The sequence below is a fragment of the Zootoca vivipara genome, chromosome 12 (assembly GCF_965207765.1).
Source record: "Zootoca vivipara chromosome 12, rZooViv2.hap1.1, whole genome shotgun sequence".
Lineage (NCBI taxonomy): Eukaryota > Metazoa > Chordata > Lepidosauria > Squamata > Lacertidae > Zootoca > Zootoca vivipara.
Genome location: NC_142595.1, coordinates 16,910,288 through 16,926,330, shown reverse-complemented (window position 1 = coordinate 16,926,330; position 16,043 = coordinate 16,910,288). Strand labels below are relative to the sequence as shown.

The window sequence follows — 16,043 nt, the reverse complement described above, 5'->3', positions numbered from 1 at the left end:
AAAATTTTGATGTAGCTTCTGTGACATCACTGAATTGGCTCAGCTACAGTGTACCAAAATCCAGGGAGTAGGGAAGGAAGGAAGTATTCCTGCACAGATACCTTGTGAAAACTATGTACAGTACTCTTAGTTGGGAAGTTTTGTACTTATGCCTCTCCCCGCAATTTAGCTCATTTAAATATATCCAAATTTAGATGCAATTATCCTCTGCCTACCTTAAGAGGCAAGTGTAAAAGCAGCTGGGGGCAACTGAGACAAATCAGGCCAGTCAAAATTTGTCAAACAACTTTTAATGCTTCCCTAATCCCTGCTGTTTGGCAGCTAAATTAAGCATTGGTCCATGAATTCAGAGGGGGCTCTATGTGCAAAACCACTGAAGATGTGCATAAGGCTAACTTAGTATCATGAATTTAGCTTCCATGAGCATAAAACTATTATGTGACTCTTCCTCCAGAAGAGCCAACAAATCAGAGAGCTCAACAGGGGACTTGTTTCACATATATCTAAGGTGCTTGGCGAATAAGGGATACATTTCAAACTTTAATTCATAATTTTCGCTTTCATAGCATTGCCCTCCTTATTAGCAGTGGGGCACACATTTGTGCCACTTTACTGTGAGAAACCTAGATTTTCTGGAACTACTTTTTATTGGATTTTATTTAAAAGGATCATAGGAATGATAAATAATACAAATGAATAGACCAAGTCTTCTCATGTCATCTGTATATCACAAAAATAGCACAATAAATTTGCAGTAATATCTACAATGTATGGTTCATTATTAGTGGTCAATGTATAGGTTCTTGGTTCATGCAGCTAGACTGGTGACTGGGAGCAGCTGCCGAGACCACATAACACCGGTCTTAAAAGATCTCCATTGGCTCCCAGTTCATTTCCGAGCACAATTCAAAGTGTTGGTGCTGACCTTTAAAGCCCTAAATGGCCTCGGTCCAGTATACCTGAAGGAGCGTCTCTACCCCCATCGTTCTGCCCGGACACTGAGGTCCAGCACCGAGGGCCTTCTGGCGGTTCCCTCATTGCAAGAAGCCAAGTTGCAGGGAACTAGGCAGAGGACCTTCTCGGTAGTGGCTCCCTCCCTGTGGAACACCCTACCATCAGATGTCAAGGAAATAAGCAACTATCTGACTTTTAGAAGACATCTGAAGGCAGCCCTGTTTATGGAGGCTTTTAATGTTTAATAGATTTCTGTATTTTATTTTTCTGTTGGAAGCCACCCAGAGTGGCTGGGGAAACCCAGCCAGATGGGCGGGGTATAAATAATAAATTATTATTATTATTATTATTATTATTATTATTATTATTATTATTATTAAAAATCAAAAGGGAAACAGGATACAACAAAGTTAACAGATAACATTCAACATTGCATAGCTAAACACCTAATCAGGAGCCCTTGTGGTTGTGTTTTTCCTCTTATGTTACCAGTGAAACAATATAAAGTATTATTGGTATGTTGATGAATGTGGGAAGGGGGTTCAAACAGAAGGTAATAATTTATGTTTAAGTTAAAATTTAGATAAACCAGTCTAAGCCAAAAGCTGATGGGTTGTTTATTTTCTGGAATACTGGGATATGTTATGAAATTACACCACACAGGGTAAAGCCATTTTTCTTGATCTGCCCACAAGTCAACCATAGTTTATTTGTTAATCTTTCAAGGAGGGCTGTTTCCCAAACTGCTTTGTATCAACTGTCTATCATTGTGCCCGAAAGGTCTTTCCAGTGTCTAGTTATGTTGTGTCTCACTGCTTGTAGTAACTGGCATATTAATTCTTTATTATGTTAATCCAGATTGTTATCTTGAAATATATTTAATAAAATTATTTCTGGTTTGACTTCTAATTGTTGTTTTGTTCTGGGGAACCTATGCAGAACATTTAGCCATGATTGCAAAGTCAGCTAAAAATTCAGAAAGTAGAAGGATGTTACATGTGGGTATACAGTGGTTGTTTCTGCATACCTGATGCCCCACAACCCTGACTTAAATGAGCACACAACCACAAAAAAAGAATAGTGAGATCTTGCAACTGCAATAATTTGGGGGAAATTAATGGTTGTTATTTGGCCTGCATCTACATAGTTGAACAATTTTTGTGCCTTCATTGCACAAAAATAAAGGTTCTCAAACCTAGAGGGCATTGTAGCCAATCAAAACCACTTAGAAGAACATGCCTGCAGAAATGCTAAGTTATTTGGTGCAGAATCTTTAGCTCAGGGCTCATTTTTTTAAAAAAGCAGATTTCTAGCACTTATGTGTAAAGTTTGAAAATGAGGCCAGTGATTGGTGAATTTATGATCACATGAACACGATTCCAGTTGCTAAGGAGTGGAGGCTTTAGCACCCTTCTTTACAGCTAGCAAAATAAAAGAAGCAAAGATCTACAAACATTCACAATTATTTTGCACCACAACATTTGGGTTTAAAGGTAAAGGGACCCCTGACTGTTAGGTCCAATCACGAACGACTCTGGAGTTGCGGCGCTCATCTTGCTTTACTGGCCGAGGGAGCCGGCGTACAGCTTCCGGGTCATGTGGCCAGCATGACTAAGCCACTTCTGGCAAAACCAGAGCAGCGCACGGAAACGCCGTTTAACTTCCCGCCGGAGCGGTACCTATTTATCTACTTGCACTTTTGACGTGCTTTTGATGCGGGTGGTGCTGTGGTCTAAACCACAGAGCCTAGAACTTGCTGATCAGAAGGTTGGCGGTTGGAATCCCTGCGACAGGGTGAGCTCCTGTTGCTTGGTCCCTGCTCCTGTCAACCTATCATTTGGGTTATGGTACCATGATACAAAAATTCAGAGGCCTTTTAAAATGCAGTCTACACAAACTGTTTGGCTCTAAGTGAATCTCATCTGTCCTTGGGCCACACAGATGAAACAGCGAATCACTTGCTTTTCCCATCCCCTTCATGAGCACTGTCAGTTTTGCTTTCTTGGCATACGAAGTTCCACTATATTCTTGTGATGAGAATTAGCCTCCCGCTCATTGGATAACCTCCACTTTTAACATTCTGGATGAAACCATTAGAAGTTAAAGACTCCAGGAGCGGAGAGCCCCCTGCCCTTTCTGATTTCAAAGCACCCTCAGGATTTTATTCAAGTTTACGCAGACCTCAATACTACACCTTTGCAAAGGTGCAGAACCTCACAATATTATCCACCGATACCACACAAAGATAAGCCACTAGCCACAGCAAGGATGAAAAATAACCTGTGAGCACAATGTAGCAGAAAGGCAGGAAATTCAGGGTTAAAAATAGAGCCGACTACTCAGAAAGACCAATTAAGAATGAGTATGTGTTTAACTGTGCTTACAAAATAAGCAAGCAACTGCATGCTCAGTACTAGCACTCCCACCCCCCACCCCAAGTTGTAGGGTACAAAGTATACAATTCCAGGCCATGCCATTATTTCTGGTAAGGAGAGGGGAATGTCCCCCTCATGTGCAATTTAAGGACATCAGCAGTAGATTATCACTGGGTGACATGACACAGAAGGGACCACCTAGCTAAGGGTATTACATTCCAAATATTAAAAAGTGAAGGAGGAAGAGAGAAAAGAAGTGAAACTGTGGCAGGTAAATGCTATTCAATAAGATCTCTGGAGAGGTCTAATCCTGGGGAGAAAATAGGAAAGGGAACAGAAAATCACCCATTAAAAAAAGTGAAAAATATGCCTTAATTTAAGGGCTGTCTGACAATGCACTACAATTTTGAGTACTGGTGAAACAGAAAGCAGCTTGCCTGCTTGAAGACCATCTCCTAGCCTGCAAACCTGACAAGACTAATGCATGAGCAAGAATCATGCAGTTCCTATGTTTGCCCTTAAATATAAACCCCCAAAATTCCCCTTAATCTCAATTCAGGTTAACCCGCTTAGAGCAGCTAGATATTCTGCGTACACACACAGTATCGTCACAGAACAGGAGGGATAGCTAGCTTGAGCCCACATAAGAGCATTAGACCTTGAAGATTTAGGTTTTAGTTCTTCAGCTACAGCCTTGTAGCAAACCACTCTCACCCAATGCCCCAATATGTAGTATGGAACAGAAATAGTATTTCAAAGAATAATTGCCAGTTAATGAAATTAAGATAGCATCTCAATATGTGGATTAGAGTCAGATATGGTTTTCACTTTTCCTTTTCAATTAATGGGAGTATAAAAATGCTAAGTGATTTTGCAATTCTGAATCCCTTTCAAGGCAATCTTGTAATACAGTATAACGAGATTGCTAGGAACCCAAGCTGAAATCCCTGAAGAGCAGGATCATCATGTGGACAGAAGGCTGCCATTTTGAATCCTTGTCACTTCCCTGCTCCAATTAGCTTAGGGCCAAATTTGAAGTTAAACCTGCATCTGCTGCCCAAAACAGCCAGATGTCTAGCTCTCCCTTTTTGTGAATCTGCAGCAGAACTCTTCTTTGTTGTAATGCTGTGTACTACCACTAGGATTGGAGGTGGTATATGGGAGTGCTAGTTGCTGAGGAATGCGAGTAGAGAGAGTGCTCTTGTATTCATATCCTGCTTCAGATGTGACAGAGGGGAAGGTGGAAGTGAGACATCTGAATGCCCCCCAGCAGTTAGAGGAACATGCAGGGTCTGTAGTAAGTGTAGTATTAAGATTTTAAGTGGGAGGTTAGAGAAATTGCTCCTCTTGAACCAATTCCAAGCCCAAATCTGAACATGTGTCTTGACTGGGCCAGGTGGTATGATACTGACTTTGAATAGTGTACTGCACCACAAACATCAACTCTCCAAGAAAGAATCAAAGCTGTCACACACACCCATCTTCTAGCCATTTATATTTTAGGTTATATTTGGTTTATGTTTCTGTTAGATAAAATTAAGGTAACCTTTTAGTCCCTGTCTAATTGGCAGTAGTTAATCCAAGTAGCACTTCCTGGGAGCAGGCAGGGATATACATTTTGAGTGGTGTGGGCTCTTATATTAAAGCTTATGGCCACAGCTAGTCTATATATCATCATATTCTAACCTTGGTGCAAATGCATTTCTAGGTTGAGAGAAGTCCTGATCATTCACAGTGTATTTATAATTAACAAGTCTAGGTGCTGGATATGGTTAGAGTGTATTTTAATTATTGCATTTATCTGGTTATCCTCAATATGCATTTTTGTACTTTAAAATTAAATATTATTCATGGGGTAGGTGGAAGGGTGGTTGCTGCAGTCTAGCTACCATTCATTGTTTGTTGGGTAGCAAGATACAGCAGAAGCCAGCAATAACAGAGTAAAAGGGACAAATAAGAGAGAGGAAATATAGGTTTCATCAGGACATTTAAACTGTCAGTATTTGCTTGTCAATGAGAAAAGATTCTATGGAAGGCGGCTACCAGATGTTCAAACCTGTTTTTTTTAAAAAACATACCAAAGATACAAACTATAGACAGACACACTGGAACATTTATGGTTGTGCAGTGAGCTTTATGTTGCTACTATGAAGAGCCAATTTTCTTAGCTTGCCATGGCAACCACTTCTAGTGCTTGTGTTCCAGAAGGGGGTTCCCAGCAGTGGCTACGTGTTTTGATGCAGAAGAATTTTTTTAAAAAACAAATAGGCAAACAAACAAACAAACTCGCCAAAGAGATCTGCTAGCATTTTAAAGAGATGTACAATTCAGTTCTGGGAGTTGGTACTTGAAATCCTAGTATTGCTGCCAATAATTGCAGTTCAAGAGTATCTGCAGTGTAATGCAAGGGATAATCTCACAACCGCAGAATTGGCTTATCAGAATCAGGAATTAAAACATTCATATTTAAACTTAGTTTTCTATTCTCTTAATAACTTCTGCATCAAACACACCCAGTTTCACCAGCATTTAATTGTTTCCTGTACATATCAGGTTGGCATAATCCCATAAACTACTGGAGGAAACAATAAGGGTAAGGGTCTGATACTAGCTCAAAAATTATTCTGAATGCTAAATTTTTCACATATTGCAGGGTTGTTTCGAACCACTACTTGAATCCAAGTGGCAGCTTAATGGATTTAACAGTGAACTGTCACTGTGGAAATTCATCCTCACAGTAGGAACATTGTCAGTGGTTGACCTAACAGCTAGAGCAAAGATACTTTCTTACTAAATGCAGCATGTCCACATAGATTTCGGTTTCTCAAAAGATACTTAAGTACTGGCATTAGCAATGAATTTTTGGAATCAGGACCAGAAGACTAAATATTTGGGGGGACGGACCCAAAACCACCCAGTTTCAATAAGAGGCCCAAGTGAACAGCAGCAAGTTATGTTGGCAGATCCAGTTGTTGAAATCTGCTCTGTGGAAAATGTATATTGCTACCATAATTACTAAGCAAGAGACAGAAAATGAGTCCAAATGTAAAGGAGGAAAAGTTTGGATTCTCCTTCATAATATGAATAAGAGTGGCCATATAACTCTTGAATAGCTAGCATAAATACAAAGGTTTAGAAAAAGGCAGAAGCAAATCTCATCTCACAAGAATTCAAAACACAAGAACTGCAGTAAATGCACTCAGTTATTTTAAATGTTTTAATTAGCAAGTGACATGGTCTCCAATAACATAAGCCATTTTTGTGGCTCCTAGTGACCTTCACTTCCATATTTATGCCATTCCTTTAAAAAACTAAACTCCTCTATCATCTGCTATCACTTAGCAAATGTCCACCTTCAGCCTTTGTAGATTCTACTTCTTGCTACCTCATAGCAAGGGGCAGGGGGGAGGGAGAATTTGTACTGCTCACTTTCTATTGAATAAGCAAGTTATGAAAGTATACCTACATTTTTTTCTTTCCTCAAGATAAAGAGATGAAAGTGGCACACTTTTACAGTGGTACCTCGGGTTAAGAACTTAATTCATTCTGGAGGTCTGTCCTTAACCTGAAACTGTTCTTAACCTGAGATACCACTTTAGCTAATGGGGCCTCCCGCTGCACCACGATTTCTGTTCTCATCCTGAAGCAAAGTTTTTAACCCGAGGTACTATTTCTGGGTTAGTGGAGTCTGTAACCTGAAGCGTCTGTAACCCGAGGTATCACCATATAATGTATCAAAAGGTCGTAAAGAGAAAATTCCCAGTACAGTACTGTATTAATTCCTTAAGTCACAAACTGGCTTGCACACATTTCAGAACACTGAGGAGGAACTCTTTGATGGAGTGTGCAAAATTTGGGGAAAATATGTTAAGTTGGGTAGAGAGGTTTAACAACAATGCAAAAGGTTCAAGACCTTTTCATTTTCTAAAAATGTGATGCACTTCATTCCTCATTACTGTACTAAAATGTATTTCCAAGTGAAACTTTAGAAAGCTTTTGGATAAAAACTTAAATATGAAAGTTCTTCCATTTCCACCTTTATCTTTACTGCAGGTGCTTGTGATCAGTCTTAGTTCATATAATACTGTGCTACCAGCAACTACTTTGCAAGTTGCAAAAAAGCAACTAATAAGTCAAATAAATAATAATATCATCTATTGTTCTAAGTTCTTGAAGGCTCCAGGCTCCAAAGCAGGGGTTGAAACAAAACAAAGTAACAGGTGGGAAACATGCTGATTGCTGACCAAATACTTGACACCACACATCCTATAATACTTTGGGAGTGTAGATATGACATTGGGTTGGATACTGGAAGATCTGTATTTAAAAGGTAAAAAAAAAACCTGGAAAATACAGTTACATAGAAGCAGACACAACAGTTACATAGAAGCAGACACAACAGGTTAGTGACAGCTATTTAAAATCTCATCAGTCTTCCTACTCTACTGAAAGCAAATCATTAGCATCATGCATTGCAAAATGTGACATTTGTATGAAGGCTTGCAATTTCTGAGGAAAAGCTTTTAAGAACTGAAAAAGCAGGCTATGAGATTGATTTGGAAGGGGGGTGTTAGAATATAAATCCAATAAATAATACAGCACAGATTAACTTGGAGCACAGATTCATGAATGGAGAGATTTCAAATAGTTACTCTTAACTAAATGTGTGTGCTAAAACACCATAGTTTTCCGGAAAGACCCATATACAGCTCAGGAGCCAGCCTTTGACAACCTTAACATCCTGCAAGTTCCATACAATTCAATCATAGATTCTGATTCAGTTTGGGAATCATTCATTTCCTTCCTGAGTTAGAAATGAAAGTATTCACCACCAGCAACAGAACAATTCCCATGCTGATTTCCAGTGAGAATCAATTTCAAGTCATACATGCTGTTTGTGACTAATCCAGGCTCAACTTCACCTAAAGGAAAGGTTCAAGATGAGATGATACTCCCAAAATATCATTCCAAGAGGAAGACAATTTTATATATTTCAAGAATTTTCATCCCACTCTTTAGTCAAAAAAGCTCCCAGAGCAGCTTACAGTTTACTACAGACAGTGCCTACCCTTAGGCTTACAATCTTTTAAAAAAATTGACACAAAAATAAAATGGATTGGAAGGGTGGGGGAAGAAGCAAATCCATGTTCAAGTTCTTAGTTACAAGTTCCTATAATGACCTGCTAGGACTGAAGCGTTCAAGAACAGAAGCCAAACGGTGCTGGTCTCTTAGCTGTACAGTGGATACTCTGGATATGAACTTAATTCATTCCAGGGGTCCATATGTACCCCGGAAAGTCCGCATTTAGAGGCACCGCTTCTGTGTATGCCACGTTTGCAACCCAAAAATTACATTACCCGAAGATAACGTAACCTGAGGGTCCACTGTACTGATAGAGTGGCTCTGCATCCCTTCTCTACTACAGTCTGATGTAATGGCTGCTGCCAAGTGATAACTGATGGAAGGAAGAGCCTGGATTCTCAGCAAAGCTAGTATGCTACTGAAGAGAAGATCACTTCTGGGATGGTTTATTCCAAATGACAAGGGCTAATTGAATAATAGTTATTCATTCATCAAGCAATAGCATTCATCAAACGTTAGCACTCCAGCAGCACAACAGAGTAATAAGATCTCCCCAGTACAGTGCCATTTTAAAGAGCAACAGGGATCCAAATAAAAAAGCTGCAATGTTCAGATCAGAGAAATAGCACTAGGCAGTTGAGGATTGTAAAACAAATGCTTTGAACATGCCCCCAAAGAGAGCAAAGGCCTAAAAGTGCTGATCTTACAGAGCACCACAGCATTTGACTTCCTGTGTGCAATTATAACTGCAAAACAGAGGGAGGACATGGGGACAGCCACATGGAGTCTAAGAATAATGATAAAGTATATGGGTGGTGTGTTGACCCACCAAAACAGCAACAAAAGAGACCAAAGAGGCAAACCAGTCATGCATTTCCCCCCTCCATGATGAAAATAAATCGCTTCTACTAAAAGGAACCACATACCGTGTTTCTCCTAAAATAAGACACGTCTTATATTTATTTTTCCTCCAAAAAAACACACCATGGCTTATTTTCGGTGGATGTCTTATTTTTTTCGAGCGGGAGCGGGGTGTACAGTTTTGCTAAGCAACGGTAGAGATATCGCAAGGAGTTTGCTGCCTTAATTAGTTAGCTAGCGTATGCATAGTCAATAAGGCACTCAGGAGGCCAGGCATTTCTATTTTGAATCACAATGTGCAGAGTCGAAGAAAAAAAGGGCTATCAGAAAAAGCCAAGCACTTATAATTTCTTATAGTTCGGAATATGCAGAGTCAAAAATTAATCCTCAAGAAAAAAGACAGTCCGAAAGGCAATCCAAGCGCCAAGCCTCGATACTTTCTTACGATCCCGAATGTGCAGAGTTATAAAGTTATAAGAAAGTGGTAACAAAGAATCATCCGGTTATACTTTCCTCAGTTCCTCAGTCCTTCTTGCGCTCTCCATCCGTTTTCTTCTCTCTCTCTCTCTTTCCCCCCCCCCACCCCCTTTGCTCTTCGTAAATTCCCTCTGGAGCTCAAACCGCTGGCAACGCCCGGATTTCAGGCTTCCTTGCCGGGTGGAGGGAGAGCTGCTCTCGGCGTCCGTGGTACCGCTCCTCCAACTTCAAACGTTGGTTTCCCGGGAACCGTCCGACGCCACAGCTCTTTCCCTCAGAGTTTGGGGAAACCCCCCCCCCGAAACTTTTTAGGAGGTCAGCAAGCCTCTAGACCTCCTTTCCCCACCTCTGCAAGTGCGCGCCCCGTAGAGCTCTCGGAGCAAGAGGCGGCTGCACGGGAGCCGCTTCGGGGAGCACAGCGCAGCGCGAAGAGCCTACCGTAGTGAGAGGCAGCTGCGGCTGCAGGTGAAGCCCGGGATCTGCGTGGGCGACTCGGGGCGAACGCCCTGAGCGCTGCGGCAGTGGCGAAGAGGCGCCCGATCAGCCCACTTCTCAGCTGATCGGGCACCTCTTCTCCACCGCCGCAGCGCTCAGGGGGTTCGCCCCCAGTTGCCCACGCAGATCCCGGGCTTCACCTGCAGCCGCAGCTGCCTCTCACTAGGCTCTTCGCGCTGCGCTGCGCTCCTCGAAGCGGCTCCCACCCCCGGCTTATTTTCGGGGGATGTCTTATATTTATTCTAGTAATTAAAAGCCTGACATGGCTTATTTTTGAGGACCGTCTTATTTTAGGAGAAACACGGTATATTAGTTTCCCAAAGCAGAGAAACAAGAAATAGATGCTACTGAAAGAAACATGGAAATGTAGTCATCCAATAGTACTAATTCATCCAGTAAGTTTCAACAAACAGACAGACAAAAACTGTTTTAAAGCAGCTGTTCTGCAGAAAGGAGTGCAGTATCTTCCTTCCAAGCAGGGGGAAGAGGAAATAACTGTAAACTAGGCCATTCACTTCCTGCCATCTATTCTACAGCATTTCAAGAAATAAAGAGGTCTGCTCAGTGGGGTGTACGCAAGTGAGCCTTCCAGATTCACCACTCTCAAGCAATTCATTACCAGCACCCACTTCCTTTTAGTGTGGAAGGACAATAGCCTGTTCCAGAACTCTAGGAAACTTTGCTACTTCTATGCAGAAAAATCATGTTCTGTTCTGAACTTTCCTCTTCTTACTAATAAACTGGAGATGTAGAGAATGAAGTGTGCTTTTATGCAATAGTGTGCATTGTTGCTCTGTAGAATATAATGAGGCATTCACTAGTGACAAGGTATGTTTTGTTTCCAAATAAATGTATATGTGAGAAATGAAGAGTCAGATTTTACACCCCTCCCCACTAATGTATTGTAACTAGTCAAAACTGCAAAAACCTAGCCTACTTGGTCCTATGACATAGCTGCATCACAACAGGAACAGACTCCAGCCTGCAGCCTCCTCTGGCAAATCAGCAGAGGCCCATTTTGATCAGTGGAATTATAAAGTATAAACACACTTTTTGCAGAAGCTACTTTAGTTCTGGGTCACAAAAAACAGAAGTTTTAAAGTTTTACTTCCATCACAAGTAATAATTTTTATACTAACACACCCTTCAGAGGTTTGCATATTTAAATGTAATATTTAAATGTATTTAAATGTAATCAATACAGCATGTACGTAACCCAAAACCCTTAGTAAAATGACACCCAAAACAGAACATTTGTTTGTCTCGAAATCAAAACTGGGGTGAGCCATTTATTCCAAATTAAGGTACAGTGGTACCTTGCAAGACGAAATGAATACGTTCCACGAGTCATTTCGTATTGCGAAATTTCATCTTGCAAAGCACAGTTTCCCATAGGAATGCATTGAAATTTAATTAAAGCGTTCCTATGGGCACCAAGAAAAAAAGGGGGGGAGCAGGAGGAAGGCATGGGAAAGGCTCCCTTCCTCCTTCCCCAGCAGCCGGACCCTCGCGCCCAACCAGACAGCCTGTTCGCGCTCTCCCGTTCGCGTGCAGCTCTCCCATGCAGGGTGGCTTGCATGAGGCGGGCGGGCTCCCCGCAGGAGGCTTGGTCTGACTTTCTCCTCCTCACGGCGCCCTGCTTCGTCTTGCAAAGTTTTCTATGGCACAGCCATAGAAAACTTCGTCTAGCAAGTCTGCCTAAAAATCGCAAAACGTTTTCGGCTTGCAATTTTTTCGTTGCGCAAGGCGTTCATCTAGCGAGGTACCACTGTACTTCCAAAACAGCTAGAAAGCTGAAGAATTGTATACATGAAGTCACATAAAACTCAATTACAGAAGAAATCTGAGTGCATGGCATTTTTATGTCTTAATAGTCAACACTTTGGACGCTATGCTTTCATTTTATGCTAGGACAGCACTGGCATAATAGGAGAAGCTAGATATAATGTTGGCTTGTGGAAGTTTCCCCTTCACAATTGATTCAGTCTTAGCTTGGGGGGGGGGGAGCACCTAGAAATACATCTGCAAATGGAACTGAGCAGGCTGCTGTAGGATGTTTCTTTTCATACATTAAGAATCCTTGAACCAAAGAATAGAGAATTATACAATCTCTCAAATGGAAAAATTAGAGATGGAAGAGTTCTGAGTCAGCATTGTCCAAGGAGTTCACATGCCCACACAGCCATGAAGTTAACTAGGTAACCTTGGGCCAGTTACACACAGGCAGCTTAAGTTACCTCACAGAGTTGTGAAGACAAGGGGGGCTAGCCCACATCCATTCATTACCACCTCTGAGCTCACTCAAAGAAGAGTGAGATAGCAATGTAAAACCATGCAAAATTCCATTACTGGAAGCCAGAGTCTAGCTTATACAGTTTTTGATCAGTGTGTTTTAATTTTTGTTGTAATCCTTACACTAACCCACTAAAGTAAGCCAGAATCCCTATACAGTGGTGCCTCGCTTAACGAATGCCCTGCTTAACGGAATTTCCGCTCAACGAAAGGTTTTTTATAGCGGAGGTTGCCTCGCTAGACAAATTCATTTTATGAAAAATTCGTCTAGCGAATCGCGGTTTCCCACAGAAATGCATTGAAATTCAATTAAAGCGTTCCTATGGGCAAAAAAAAATCCAAAAAAAAATCAATGCATTCCTATGGGATTCGTTAGACGAATTTTTCGTTATAAAAAAAGACCCGTGGAACGAATTAAATTCGTCTGGCGAGGCACCACTGTATTACAGATAGGGGTCAGAGAAATACTAATTAATTCACCGAAGTGGCAGCAGTCAAATCAGGCTCTATCTTTATATGCTACACTAACTCTGTAAAAGTGGGGCTAACAGGGTATATCATCCAATCTAGCTTTTCAAAGACACTATTGACAGAAGATGCTAGGAAGTAAGCCCTTGAGATCAGAGCAAACATGCACTGTTCACCCCACCTCATTGATGAAGGAAAGCCTCAGAGGGCAAAACCACACAGCAAAGGCGCCATTGGAAGGTTATGTTCAGATTGCCGTATGGCATCAAGGCAGCAAAGAGGAAGCCCAGCCTTCTTCCTACTGCTCTCACTGAGAAATAAGCTTACAGCCTGGCAGGACGCCAGAGCACAGACAGAAGAAAGCCTGTATTAGACATGTTTGAAAAAGCAAGCTTACTCCTGCCAGCATAAACGTGGCCTTTTCCCTCCCCACTCCACAGAAAATGATAGGACATTCATTGTACAATTCCACTTTTTATGGAGGATGTTTAGAAAGGAGGGCCTTGTACAAGCCTCTGCCAGCACTGACCATAGCTGGAATCCCCCCACCCCCAAAATATTATGCCAAAGAGTACATATATTGGGGTTTTGGCCTCAAACTGCTATTTTACACACTTTATATAAAATCTACTGTTTTATATTTGGCAAAATTCTGCACTTCGGTAATGAGCAGTGTGTCTGAAGAGGAGAAGAGTATAGGGAAACATGAGCACTAATTAAAAGAAGGGCAATTCCTTATCTCTGAATCTCAAACTTTTGAGAATATACAGTATCTGTATACAGTATTTTTTAATCTTGCCCTCACCTACCTGAGGAACACATCTGGTCAAAGAAATCCTAGCCAAGTTAGTCATATGCCGTTTAACTAAATAGGAAGAAACAAGTACCGGTATATGCATAAAAAGAGTTAAGAAAAACAGTGTTTTATCAACAGCAACCATCTTAGAAGAGCCACCATCTTTTCTTGTGAGAAGAAAAAGGATTCATTTCTTCTAAGATGGCATTTACAACCTACATTTTTTCACTACTTCTATTACAATACTTTTAATTCTGCTGCCTGATTAATGGGGGGACATCAATAACAAAGTGTGTTTTTAATCAATTAAATACTGCAGACCTAATCAGAAACCTAATCATATTTTCCATTAAAGTATGAATCCTAGTTGTGAAGGTTTTTGTTTTGTTTTTTAACCAAAAGATTCATAGGAATAATAAACAAATAAAAATAAAAATTGTCCAGTAGCACCTTAGAGACCAACTAAATTTGTTCTTGGTATATGCTTTGGTATATGCTTTCGTGTGCATGCACACGAAAGCTTATACCAAGAACAAACTTAGTTGGTCTCTAAGGTGCTACTGGAGATTTTTTAAAAAAAATTAAATATATTTTGACTGCGTCGGACCAACACGGCTACCTACCTGAATCTAGAACCATAGGAATAAACAATTCATGTCACCTCTCTTGACGGATGCTGAATGTGGCATGTGGTACAACTAAGCTCAGAAAAACCCAGTAGCACACCACCTCCTAAAATATTCTTGCTCTGGACATGGATTCTGGGTGCCCTTAAAGCCTCTCTTGCAGTTCTATCCCACAATACACACTTCCTGAATTGCTTCCCATAAAGGGACAAGTCCGTACTCTGCAGCTCTTACTCAAATTTCCCACCCAGTGCTGCTGAAGTTTTCAACAAGAATAATGGGGCAAGAACAAAGCTTTACCATAGTCTAAGCTACCTTCATGGGCATACCAGGCTGAATGGAAAACCAAGGTTTGGAGGTGATGAACTGGGCGAGAGGAGGTCACCTTGCAGCCATCTTGACTATTAGTGACAGAACCCGGAGCATGGCAATTGTCCTGGGGAAGACAGCACCTGTCTTGATCAGGAGAGCAGTTGTGAACTAAAGTATCCCATATCTCCAGACAGAATTGGCAGTGGGAAGCATAAGCAAAAACACTGGAAATGAGGCTTTTCCCAGCATTTAGATCTGTCTAAATGAGCCATAAGCTGCTGGTAAAACACAGCTTCATTCTACTGTATTTGTTACTACTGAGTGGGTCTTATAGAAGCTGAAAGGGAAAATTAATTTTTCCATCTCTTGAGAATGCCAAGTAACAGACATAGGTCAAGGGTTGCAGGCAGTCTCCATTTTCACAGGCTTTACTCAAACCCATGTTTATAATAGCAAACCACTGTAGCTAATCACATGTTCTGTTTATATCTGTCACTTCTTAACAATATTCTCATCTTGCTTTCATCTTTGGACCAGATGATGTAGTTATTCTGGGTTGGATCCAGAGTTAAGTGTGCTAATGGGACTGGTGGAAATCTACTTCCCACCACCTCCTACATCTGGCAGTCCCCGTTCCCCATGCATGCAACACAGGGACTCAAGGGAATTTGCTGAATGGGATGGGCTGTGGTGTGGGGGCAGCCTCAAAATGGTTGGAGGCACCTTTCCTGAACAGAATCTTGCCACATACTTTCACCTGCACTTATGTATAACTTCTACTCTTACCAAAAATTCCTAACCCTGACTTGCTCCCAAGTCTTCCCCCTCCCCAAGCCTTTTCAGAAAGCTTCTGAAGCAGCTTTCTTGACCTAAATATTTCCAGGCCATCTCTTTTTATGATCTCCATTACTTTCCACTGCAAACTTAGTTTTGAAGATTTTCATCTTCCAGTTCTTTTGCTATTGGCACTGTTGATCTTTCCCTTCCATGTCCTCTTTTGAAATACTTGCTGCTTTCAGAGCTTTTCTTGAATCACGGCCACTAGTTAATCCATATATCCTTCTTGCTATCCCATGACTTTTGCATTATCCATCTATGCTTAAAATTACAGTACCAACATTCTAGCACTGAACACATCACTTTGTGGACTGTGTCACTGCTGCAAACCCTTCGGTGCCATGTTAAGACATATTTATTTGCCCAGGTCTTAAGTTAGTTTTACTGCCTCTGCTTGCTTTACAGCAGGAAAGGAGGAACTTTTTGGGATGGAGGGCCACATTATCCCAGTGAAAAGCTGTCAGAGG

The 16,043-nt window shown here is 41.2% G+C and overlaps 1 protein-coding gene across 1 annotated transcript in view; it reads right to left on the bottom strand.

Annotated features, from left to right (window-relative positions):
* Positions 1-16,043, bottom strand: part of LASP1 (LIM and SH3 protein 1) — a 55,034-nt gene that overhangs the window by 26,568 nt on the left and 12,423 nt on the right. The gene's annotated exons all lie outside the window — the stretch shown is intronic.